General features: G+C 50.0%; 1 pseudogene across 1 annotated transcript; it reads right to left on the bottom strand.

The window, feature by feature from the left end:
• Positions 1 to 7,189: 7,189 nt before the first annotated feature.
• On the bottom strand, positions 7,190 to 8,391 carry LOC108317320 (annotated as a pseudogene). The gene has a single exon (XR_001830697.2). The product of XR_001830697.2 is annotated as an ADP/ATP translocase 3-like (transcript).
• Positions 8,392 to 8,749: the final 358 nt, after the last annotated feature.

Below are 8,749 nucleotides of genomic sequence, written 5' to 3'. Positions count from 1 at the left end.
TAAGTAGAGACAGGGTTTCACCATGTTGGCCAGGATGGTCTCAAACTCCTGACCTCATGATCCGCCCACCTCAGCCTCCCAAAGTGCTGGGATTACAGGCGTGAGCCACCGCTCCTGACCAATGTTAGCTTTATTAATAGTGCACCCTCTGAAGGCCCCCCAGGGGAACGGAAGATAAAACAGCAGCAATGGGCAAAAAAGGAGGCAAGGAAAACAGACCAGGCAGACAAAACAAAGCCAAGCCAGAAAACACCAGCCAAGCACTCCCTTTCTTGTTGTATCAATATGGCCCTTCAGGGATGATTGTCACAAACTGGCATGAAATTACAAGAAAAGGTTGGGCAGTGGCCTGGAGGGCGGCCCTCCAATATCTGCCCACCTCTTGCCAGAATAGCAACAGGAGATCTTGTGACTCCTTTCGGATTGCTGCGGGAAGAAAGTTGGTTACAAAGGGTGTCCTAGAGGAGGGAAAAGGATGCCTCTGGTCTGTGGCTCAGCCATTGCCCCGCTTTGTGACTTCAGCCAAGTCATTTCACCTAACTCTGAGACTCTACTTACCCATCTGTAAAATAGGTTCACAATAGCTGCCTCTCAGGATGCTGGTGGTGATTAGGAATAACGCAGTGCAGGCAGGGTCTGGTACAGAGTTCATGTTCCACAAGTGGGAGCTGCCATCGGCTGCTGTTTCGTTATTTTTATTAATGAGGAAATAGAGGTGCCTCCCTGACCAGCATCTACTAACCTTTCTTCAAGTAACTGCCCCCGTTTGTCTCTAAAGAACTATTCCTCCCCTGTTCCCCACTGAACGGTTCCGTTGGTGCTGGCTCCTCCCCAGGCTGTGGGGACAGGCATGTGAATCCGGCATAGCTAATGAGAATCGCATAGTATCCTGGGCCAATGGGAATCAGATCCAGGACTTGCATTAAACCGTGAGGGAAGAGAAGCTTTCCCTTTCCACCAGATCTGTTCTAGTGAGGAGTAGGCCGGAGCTGCTGGCAGCTTTCTCACTGCCACATGGGAAGAGCCTGTCTGAGAATGAAATCAATAGTGAGGAATCAGAGCAAAGATTTGGAAAAATTATTGATTCTTACTAACACTGTTTAAGCACCTGGATCCAGCTGTACCTGAAGTTAGCTCTATGTTGGACTCTTCAGTTACTAGAGCCAAAAAATTCATTTTCTGGCTTAGACCATTTTGGATTGGGTTTTCTGTAACTTGCAACCAAGAAACTCAACAGATACATGAGCTTTAAGGATGAGTTAAGAAAACGCCCCAAGGGAGAATTTAATTAGTTGGCATGTCTTATAGGCTCTCAGACCATGCTTTGAGCATGATAGCACTATTTTCCTTCTTCCAAGAGTATGGTAAAATGCTTCCAAGAGTATTCCAACAGTCTTCCACAGACTTGGCACAATCTTCTCTTAAAGCAGTGGTTTTCAATGGGAGAGGGATTTTGTCTCCTAGGGGACACTTGGCAATGTTTGCAAACATCTTGGGTTTTCACAATGGGGAGGCAGGAGGGATGATACCTTCTACTGACATCTAGTGGGTAGAGGCCAGTGGGTAGAGATGCCACAAACATCCTCCAGGGCACAGGAGAGGCCCCACAAACAGTGATCCTATCCAAATATCAGTTGTGCTGAGGTTGAGAAACCCAGGAGAAGCGATACATCATCCCATGTTCTACTCCTACCAGCCCATCCTTACTCAAAGACGAAAACCAGGCTGCTTTGTGGGAGTAAGGCAACTTTGTATATCTCATGATGTTTTCTTAGGGTACGCAATGCTGTGACTCAAGCCCAAGTGAAAGGAAGAAACTGCCCAAAGTTTATACACAGATATGCCTAATAGGCATATCAGCAGGTCCCTCTGGGGTCTGCAGCCTCCCTGCTATCACCATAGCAACCACAGCCCATAACTAGTGGACCACCAGGAAGAGCAGGAAACCTCTCTGAAGATGGACAGTCTAACACATGCCTATCTTCCCACATCCGGCAATCATGGATCAGACAAATAAGCAAATTCTATGAATCCCACATATCCAATAAAGGGGAAAGACAGCATTTCCTTTCCATTTCTCAGTGTACTGCTCCTCAGAACACTAGTCCTGTGAGATACTCATAGGGGAAAAAATAATGATGTCAAGGTCAAAAAGGTGTGGGAAACACGAAAGGCTCCATTACCTTTGTGGATGGTAACAACATACATTAACACATTAAAGGCTCTGATAAGTCCCTCAGCAAATAAACCTGGTTCCTTTTCTTTAACTTGGTATTTCCCAAACTCACTTGGTCTCAGAATCCCTTTGCACTATAATAATTAATATTCCACTGAACTATTGTCCCACAGGACGCACACTGGGAAACACTGCAAGGGAACTACAAAGAAAATGAAATATAAGCTATTAATGAGATGTAAAACTGATCCAGGGAAACCAGGTGATGGTGGAAAGAGACCAAGCACTTTGGCCGGAGAACTGTGCCTGAAACGTCTCAGTATTGCTCATCCCAGTCTCCCTGGGGCATCCCTACTTATTTATGGCTACTCCAAAAAAAGTATCCTGAGAGCCAACTAGGTGCCAGGCATAGGGCTACCTACTGGAATATAAAGATAAGTCATGGGGCCAGTCATAGTGGCTCGTGCCTGTAATCCCAGCATTTTGGGAGGCAAAGGCAGGAGGATGCTTGTGGCCAGGAGTTCAAGATCAGCTTGGGCAACACAACGAGACCCCTTTCTCTACAAAAAATTAAAACATTAAAATTAAAAATAAAAAGAGAGAAGTCAGACTCCAGTAGAGACTGCAGTCATGGTTAGTATTCGGAGACACAGTGCAAAACTGATGTTTCTCTGTGAATCGCAGCCTTCCTGCTGAGCCTTCTTACTTCCAGGAGCCATGAAGCACGGGCACATTTGTCCCTTGGATCTCACTCAGTTCTGCTGACTTTGTCAAAGCTTAGCAAGGAGCTGGGGTGGATGGGGAGAAGCAGAGCCTCCTGGTAAAGTTTGGGTCCTGATCTGTGAGTGATGGTGTCAGCCACACCTGAGTGCCCTCCTAAAGGAAAACACCCCATCAGGAGGCCCAGGGGGAGGAAAATGGCTTTAGGCTGGGCTTGAACAAAAAATGGCCCCTCACTAGGCAAAAGAGCGTCCCCTAAACTCAAGAGCAGCCCATCTACCAGCTGGTTGGTAACCTATGAAGAGGCTGGAAGAAAAAGCCCTGCCCAGGAGTTTCAAGTCCTGGAGCTGATTAGGCTCTGTCCCTTTGGATTTAAATAGAAAGAGACTGAGTGATCAGCAAGTTGGTGGCGGACGAGAGAATGCTCAAAAAACCAAAAACTGACACTGGAGTGACACAGTGAAGTTTCTGTGAACTCCAGCTATGGAGGGATCTGATAGCTAAAAGCCTGCCCGAATTCCCAACCTCGTGGCAAACCAGGGCAGACCCCAGGCAGGTGGCCTGGGACCCTGGCTCTTACTCCACCGGTCTGCACGGGAAGCGTGCGGTTCGGCTGCCCCTCAAAGAGCCAGTGCCAACTCAGCCTGACTTTGCCCAAGAAAAGGTAATGTTTTGGAACCCACAGTCACCAAAACTGGGACCTCCGTAGTAGTGACAGTCCTATTTAGATGCTGACGGGGTGGGCCTGGGCTTCAGCAGGAAGCCCCTTCGCCTCTGAGGGCACCTGTGGAGTCTAGGACCATTTGGACATCCCAGTTCCTTTCTTCCCAGTTCCTTTCATCCCACGTCTGCCATCGTGACACATTCTGGCTGAGATCACACCCAGAGGGTTGACAGGGCTGCCCCAGAAATCACATGGAGGACTCCACAGAAGCACAACAATAAAACTTGTTCCTGGAAAAGTAAGGCCACGTGCTTTACAAGTTCTAGACAGGGCTGACTGGGGTTTGGGAGGTGGGGGTCAAGATGGGGAAGGTAGTCAAGGTTATGTACTTGTCTTGAGAATGAAACTATGCCTATCAAGATTTACAGAAAGAGAGCCAAAATCAACTTTGCTTCCCTGAATTCTGCTCTCCAGCCAAGAGTTAAGGAGGGAGCAACAGCAGCAAGACCACATCTTTGGATACTCACGGACATCAAGATGGCAAGAGTAGACACTAGGGGCTACTAGGCACAGGGAGAGAGGGGTAAGTGTTGAAAAACCACATATGGGGTACTGTGCTCAGTACCTGGGTGATGGGATCTGTCTTACTCCAAGCCTCATCATTATGCAATATACCCAGGTAAGAAACCTGCAAATGAACTCCCAAATCCAAACTTAAAAACCGAAATTCTTGAAAAAAAGGAACCATGTTGTATACCCATTCAATTTCACTTGCAGCTTTAGAACCTAAGTCTCAGTGACTGGTCTCAGGGCATGAGGGTGAGGTCCAGTTTGGTGAGGTCACCAGTGGGTCATGCAGGCCCCAGAGGCCCAGAAGTTTTCTACAGCTTTCCAAGGACCACGTATGTTAGCAAGACTTGGGTTCAAATCCCACCATGTTCACTGAGCCCCATGTCCTGCTACACATGCTTGTCATTTCATTTCTGTATATGAACCACAGTTCTCCCCACAGCAAACGAGCCTCCTGACACATTTTAAAGGTATGACGAAGGCTACATAGTAAAGCAGAACGGGGCCAGGCGCGGTGGCTTATGCCTGTAATCCCAGCACTTTGGGAGGCCGAGGAGGGTGGCTCACTTGAGGTCAAGCATTCAAGACCAGCCTGACCAACATGGTGAAACCCCATCTCTACTAAAAATACACAATTAGCCGGGCATGGTGGCGCCCATCTGTAATCCCAGCTACTAGGGAGGCTGAGGCAGGAGAATCACTTGAACCTGGGAGGCGGAGGTTGCAGTGAGCCGAGATCATGCCACTGCACTCCAGCCTGGGTGACAAGAGTGAAACTCAGTCTCAAAAAAAAAAAAAAAAGTAGAATGGCATGTGGAATGAACCTTGCAGGCAATTTAAAATTTAGAATTCACCCTCTTCTCGTCTCCCTTTTCCCTCTCACCGCCCTATCCCTCCCAATAGTTAGTTTAAAAGCAGAATCATTTGAATGACTACCCAGTATGTAGAATGACTACCTGCATGTAGACTTTTCTCTTTTTGCCCTTGGCCAACTCAATTGTACTCAGACTCTCAATTGGTGCAGAAATCGCCGCACTGGGTAACATCACACACACCTTGTACACTGTATTGAATCCACATTTTAAGGGTTTTTCAAGCATCTGAACTCTGTGCTCACTTTAGAATCTGAGCACTGTGAAAGGGGAAACTCCACTGCATGCCCAAAGTTCCAGAATCGAGGAGTTTGTTCATTCAACACATCTGCTGTTCTTAGTACCTGTGACTGGGGCTGAAGACACAGAGAGGACCAAAACATGGATCCTGGCATGAAAGAAATTAGAATTCCCCCTATGCCCTGGCTGGGCTCACTTCATCTCATTTAATGCTCAGAGCAGGTCCAGGAGAGAGGATTGATTAGAAAGGAGCCATACCCTGTCCTTGGTCACCTGACTCCTAAAGAGTGCAGATGAGATTTGAACCCAAACTTTTCTGACCCCAAAGGCAGACTCTCTGTGCTCATGCACATTAAAAGCTAAAATACCAAAGAGAAAGTGAAAAGGGCTCAAAAGGAGTTCAGGGGCTGAGGGCTTTAGCTCCTTCTCTGTGGATCCGGGAGGAGATGATATTTGAGCTAGGCCTTGAAGAACGTGCAAAAGCAGTCATTTCCCACAGGAAAAGGTGTGCCTAGCGGCGGCAGCAGAGAACACTGAGCTCTGTCTGTCCAGCCTCCATTCCCCTTTCTTTTTTGGACCCCAGAATCCTAATACATTGGAGATCTGCCTCCCTTCCATTCTCAGCCCATGTGGTTTGTATGGGGTGGACCCCAGCCTTGACCATTAGGGTTAATTCCATGGGTTTTACAGGTGGGCACGATTCCCACTGAACCAAAGAGACTTGGTCACATGACTCTTTGGGGCTACTAGGAAGAGATTTTGCTCCACCGGAGATACTCAAAGGATAGGATGTGTTCTTGGGGCTGCTGGCAGCCACCTGGCTACCATGTGGGAAGCAAGCCTGCTTTAGAATATAACTGTGAGAGAGGAGAGCCAGACAGAGGGGCAAAGAGAGTAAGCCCCAAGAGCTGATGACACAGTTGGAGCTCCTAGATCCAGACATGCCTGTGGCCAGCTTATTCCTGGGCTATGTGTGACACAAGCTAATAAACGCCCTTCTTTGCAGAAGGCAGTTGAAGGGGACTTGTAGCCCTGGATCAATACAGTGAGCAGAGTGGAGAGCTAGGAATGCTGGTCTCAGAGGAGGTAGCAGCTGAGACTACATGGATCATTGCTCTTCCGCTGGAACTGCAGAAATCAAAATTAATTTTTAACCACTTATTTATCACCTCTTATTGAACACAATTTACAGATGGGTTAGTCAGAAGGCAGGATAATAGAATTGTACATGCCTTAGCGGAAATACTGTGGCTCAAATTCTCGTTTTGATGAGGAAACGGACTGAGAGTCAAAGGATATTAACCAACATGTTGCAGAGAGCAAGTAGCCCTACTGAGGGCAGGATGCTAGGAGAGCAGCCCAGGGGTAAGCTGGGTAGGGCGTGGGGAGTGCAGGAGGACCCAAATATTGGGCTGAGAAGAAGGAAGCAGTGCGGAAAGCACCCAGCAAGATGCCTGGGCTGGGCAGGCGCCACGGATGTCCCGCCTCCGCATCAAACAGAGCACGGTTCAGATCCTGGTTCTGCTGTTTTGCTAGCGGGGCCATCTTGAAAGCCACTTCCTGCCTATGCCTCAATGCAATTGTTTATAAGATGTGGGCTCAGTTCTTCATTTAACTGCAATTCCTTGAGCTCTGTGATCACCACTTCCCAAAATAGTCTCTGAACAAGACAAACAAGGTCCTGGTTCTCCCCCTCCCCCAACACGCCCTGCATTTTTTGTTTATTGTTTCGCAGCAGGATGCCCACAGAACATAAGTGCAAGTACTCAGCTGTGCAAGAGGGGCTAGTCCTTCAGTACAAATGGGGGATATGGCGCTCTTGTTTTAAATAAATACTTAAACACGACTTGAGTCCTACAAGCATCTGGACTCTAGGTCTGAGTATTGGAGTGTCTCACTCGCGTGCAGCAAGGACGCCATGGTTCCCTCCCCGCAGTGATCAAGACATGGATCACAACGCGCCCCTTTTCTAGAGCCTTCCCTGGCTGTCTACAGGCAGGATCCAGCTGGGAAAAAGACAACTGGAATTTCTCAAAGGTCGGTGGTCCGCACAGTTGAGGATTCTACGTGGTTTTCTTGGTTCCCTTGGTGCGTGTGGAGGAGGCCGCTGAGGCCCTTAGATGACCTTCTTCAGCTCGTCGTACAGGACCAGCACGAAGGCGCCCCCCATGCCCCGGAGGACGCTGGACCACGCACCCTTGAAGAAGGCCTTGCGCCTCTCGTCTCTGAAGGTCTTCCCGCAGCAGCCGACGGCGCCCGTGTGCCTGACGTCACTGCTCTGCGCCGGACTGCATCATCACGCGCCGCCGCACCGTGTGGAAGGGGCTGGAGGCCACGCCGGCCGCGGCCATCACCGTCCGCGCCATCGTCCAGCTCACCACGATGTGCGTGTTCTTGGGGTCAGGGAGCATGCCCTTGGCGGCATCGTACACGCCAAAGTAGGCGAATCGGTAGATGATGATGCCCCGCACGGAGACGCTGGAGCCCTGGGACAGGCCGCGGACGCCGTGGGACTTGGTGACCTTCGCCAGGCTGTGTCCCAGGCCTGGGAACTCACGTTCCGTGCCTGACTTTCCCACGCTGGCTGCCAGGCGGGTTCTGGAGAAATCCAGGGGGTACACGAAGCAGACGGAGGTGGCGCCGGCTTCACCGCCGGAGGCCAGGTTGCCCGCAAAGTACCTGCAGAACTGCGTGTGCTTGTCCACACCCCCCAGGAAGATCTGCTCGTACTTACCCTTGAAGGCGAAGTTGAGGGCTTGTATGGCGAAGTAGCGGATGGCGTTGGGCAGGTTGCCCCTCCGGAAGGACAGCACGCCCTGCTCCTTGGGGATGTGGACGATGCAGTCCACGATGTCCTTGTACTACTTGTCCGCGGCGATCTGCTTGCTCACGCGCTGGACCTGCAGCAGCAGCTTGATCCGCTTGATCCGGGCGGCGGCCGTCTTGGAGATGGCGGCGGCGATGTCTCCGGCCAGGAAGTACTCGGCGAAGGAGATTGCCTGATCTGTCACGTGGCGGGGCGTGCAGCGGAGCAGGCAGACAGCCAGAGAGCGGGCATGGAGAGCGAAGGGAGGGCGTCGCTCGGTCCTGGTTCTTAAGGCTACATTTCTGGTAAGGGAAGTCAGAAACATGGCACGTTTCCCATCTGCCTTGCGGTGTCATGTAGGCTTCCTGGAGGTGGGAATAGTTGTCCATTTTGTCACTGTCTAGCTTAGAACCCAGCACATAGTAGGCCTTCAGTAAATGTGTCTTGAATAAATACAAGTCGACAAATAAAGTAATGGTGAGTACTATGGAGTAAATGGAATGCAGGACGCAGTGGGGGAACATGGGATAACTTAGAACGTCTGGTCAGAGAAGTCTCCTCTGGGGAGGCGGTACTTGGGCTGAGACCTGAATGATGAGGAGGCAGCAATGCAAAGAGCTGGGGAAACGCATGCAGTGCGTGCAAAGGCCCTGAAGTCGTAACAAGAACGGAAAGAAAGCTCATGTCGCGGAGTGGGAGTG

This window comes from Cebus imitator, unplaced genomic scaffold (genome assembly GCF_001604975.1).
Source record: "Cebus imitator isolate Cc_AM_T3 unplaced genomic scaffold, Cebus_imitator-1.0 Scaffold200, whole genome shotgun sequence".
In the NCBI taxonomy this organism is placed as follows: domain Eukaryota; kingdom Metazoa; phylum Chordata; class Mammalia; order Primates; family Cebidae; genus Cebus; species Cebus imitator.
This window is presented reverse-complemented; position numbering and strand designations above follow the sequence as displayed.